Source organism: Aphanomyces astaci (assembly GCF_000520075.1).
Source record: "Aphanomyces astaci strain APO3 unplaced genomic scaffold supercont1.22, whole genome shotgun sequence".
In the NCBI taxonomy this organism is placed as follows: domain Eukaryota; phylum Oomycota; class Saprolegniomycetes; order Saprolegniales; family Verrucalvaceae; genus Aphanomyces; species Aphanomyces astaci.
Window position 1 is genome coordinate 906035 of NW_009798285.1, and position 3822 is coordinate 909856.

Sequence of the window (3822 nt, forward strand, 5' to 3'; positions counted from 1 at the left end):
GCAGTTATACAAGGAATGCAGAATTAATAAAATAACATCCAAATTGACACTCCAATCTACTACTGTTAGAACCCTTCTACACATGTACTGATCGTAAGGTTTTGTATCGAATGAAAGTACTTGAAATCGTAAGCGTTCAGAAACAAAGCCAATCGATCACCGTACGTACACTGTAGAACCGTCATACCGGTAAGCAGTCAAGCACTCACTGCAGTACAGTACTTTACGGATCTACAAGGCCTTTGAAAGACTATCACTGCATATAAGTTTCAAGAGTTTTTTGTGGATAAGGTACTTCGCTTGTCGGAATGGAACGAAGGACTCGTTGCTGGCCGTACAATTCCCTCATTAAGACAGTTCCACTGTTGTTTTGACCCTAAATACTGTTTCAATAAGATTTATAAGGAACTTTGTATGCTCAGATCACCTCACCTGTTACTAGGGGTGTTAGCATCGTATGCTTGGGCGAAACGGCTCCCAAGAAAATGAAGGATCCTACTCCTCCGCCAAATCTCAGTATTATCTCAAACTGAATAGCCCAGAGCATCTACCGTAGTCTGCTGCATGTTGTGGGCTTGATCGCATTCCAATACGTGGAGTATTGCATGAGGAATAGCTTCCTTCATTTTGTCAGGAGCATATATTTTATGATTTTCATCTCTTCAACACCAAGTAGCCAAAAACGAATTTCGAATGTATTTTTTTACAGAATGCAATAATATCTTGATCTGGAAATGGCAAGTTGGACTACAGTGGTACTTCGAATATGCCATGGATACCGATATGATTGGCTTATTTAACCCAATCCTTAGTTTGGCCCAATTGTTCTCAAATATGTTTGGATAAATTTGCAGAAACTTCGGTAGTATAAGTAAGGCCCAACGGGCATGTCGTTCACTGCACTCGCAGTATTTTTATTGTTCTTGAGAATAGTATTTTGACGATTTTAATTCAAAGTTGCAATCAAAGCAATAGGAAATCTCAGTGGCATTTCAATACAAACCACAAGTCAGATATACTTGAAATTTGGAGCTACTGTAATCTGTTTCATACTAATATGAAGTACTTCCCAAAATTTCATCAAAATTGGATTAGTTACGAAAATTCGGGAGTCTTTTCGCCCAAACGTGCTCACCAGGAGTCCCAGGGTACGGATACTGGAGAAAAGGTGTATCCGGATGTAAAAATTCCCTCATTGAAACAGTATTTCGGGTCAAAACAATGGTGGAACTGTTTTAATGAGGGAATTCTCCGTCAAATGCATCAGGTTCTTGATGAGAAATCAGCCGAGAGCCTGTTGATTCTATTACATCTTAGTACAATAAGTGCCAACTTAACGCTATAAATCCAGCTTGTACTGCCAACAGCATGCAGAAGTCCACCGGAACGGTAGAATAAAATATCTACGTATACTAATTGTATACCACTTACGCTTTGGGCGCTGTCTTTTTATTGAAGTGATATTACTACTCTCCTTTTCACCTAAATTTGTACCGGGCAGTGTGACGGAGCTAGAGCATGGGCTTGTACTACTATACCACATCGTGGTATTACCATCGCAAAGGTATATTATTCGACGGGCCGACTACCTTCGAATTCGATCGTCTTGCCTTTTATTCTACAGGACCTCTCCCCAAGGGTCGTCAGCTTTAGTTAGCTTTTAGTTAGTTCACTTTTACATTTACCTAACATTGGATCTACTCCATTCTTGCTGTGTTCTTCTTGGTCAAGCCGAGAGTATCCGGTCCTGAAGTCCAACCTCCGGACCTTCGTAACTTTTGTGCGTCTAACCTCTACGACCGTCAGAAAAATAGTGGAGAAGCAGGGTAACTCTCCTGCCAAACCAAGAAATCCAGCACACCTGGATGAGCAAAGGCCTCTCGATCCACCTCCCGTCCAAGCAATCGCAGACAACACGGATGTCGCCTCAGCCGTCCCAACCCTGACCGACACGGGACTTGACCTCGTGAGCGTGGCGACGACGAAGTCCTCCTTAGCAGCAGTTCTGATGAAGAGTGTAAAAGTCAGTCTGAACCTGCCCAAGGCACCCCTGTCCAGAAACAGTTGAAGCGAGACATCAACTACCGAATCCAACACCACTCCAACTCGCCCGAGAAACGAGACTTGGAGAAACAAAGCAAAGCGGCCTAAGGCCGTCGATACTACCTCGACTACCGCTCGTCGTGAACTGGTTTCTCTCCTCGACGACGAGAGTGATCTATCCATGGAGCCCCGAAGTTCTTCTGAAGAGCTTGTATACACAGACGAAATGGCTGAAGCTAGCTCTGACGAAAAGAAGTCAGACGAGGCCATGTTGACCGAGGGCAACGACGACGATACGCTGACACAGTCTGTCCAGTGCAACTCTACAAGTACGATTGCGCGCTTGGACTCGAACGACTCGTACTACTCGTCAAGTCCTACGCCTGGGACGTTATCGCTACTGACCTCTGCCGTGCAGTCTGCGACCGAAACAATTCATCACTTGGCTCAAGTGTCCACCCACGCCCATGGTGTACCAGCCTTGATGGAATCTACGCATATGGTGACGACTCGCACCGTCCAGGTTAACGCTTAAGGCCAGCTCACTGTGGCGAGACGAGCTTCTCCCGAAAACTACGAAACCAGTTTAGTACTAGACCAGACGAGATCGCGCTTTGACTCTTCGTCCCCGACTCGTCTGGCCCTGCCGGCTTCCGACTTCGTTCACGAGACTGCCGTCTACAATCCTGCCTTACTATTTGGATTGTCCCCAGTCGCTCACGTGGATCCGAGATGGAACGAAACTCCCCCAATGGACAACCACGTCTTGTCTGCCCGTCCAGACGAATCCATGGGTGTGGAGGCCATCACGGACCATGTCAAGCCCAGTCGGCTATTCGGCAGGGTGCCCATTCATCAACCTATCGTGGAACATCATCAGCACTTGACGGTATTTGAACCGAACCTACCGTTTGGTCTGGCTCCTGTCGTTCACCACGACGAAACTATGGAGATCGACGCGACTGATGAAAGGCCGTCGTTGACGATGCCGCCAATTTTGACGCTTGACGGACCACCTCCCATCCGATCCATTCTCGACGACTTTGGTGAAATGGAAACGGGCGACAACTCGATCATGCAACCTACAACCGAGTTGGATTTGGTCGCTAATTCTTCGTCCAGTGCGGATCTCACTCCAAAGATTTTCAGACCACGTTTCAGCACAAATCCTAACCTTGCGAGCCTCGTCCCTCGAACACCAAGCTGCGACTACGGACCTTTCGCACAGAGTGGACGAAACCCTTTCGTCTACCCGTGCCTGGCAGTTAGCTGCTACCGACGAACTTGTCCACCTCGGCAACGCTGCTGATACAGTGGCCGAACGTAACAAGACTTTGACTCAAGACGTTTCGTCAAACCAACTCTTACACGAACGCGTCTCGTCTCTCGTCCACGACAAGACCCTTCTGCAAGACCGCGTGCTACTTCTCGAAGCACGCATTGATCAGCTCAGTCTAGACTTCTCGTCCCGTCTAGCCCAATCTTCGATCCCGGCACCCGAACCATCCTCGGGCTACCCTTTTCAGCTACCTTCCGAGCTCACTGCCCTCTTGACCAAAATGTCCAGTAAAATGGCTGATGGAGTTCACATTCCTGCCACATAAATTTTGCTGAAAACCACAGAACAGACGCTACCTGTCAACTCATGTGTTGAGGTAGAGTCTCGAGTGAGGTGGATGCGCATCAAGGTACTTAAAAAGGGAATTGTATTACATCTGAATTGTTGGTACGACACTACAGCTGAACATATTCCGGGGTACTAGTAATAAATAATCGGAT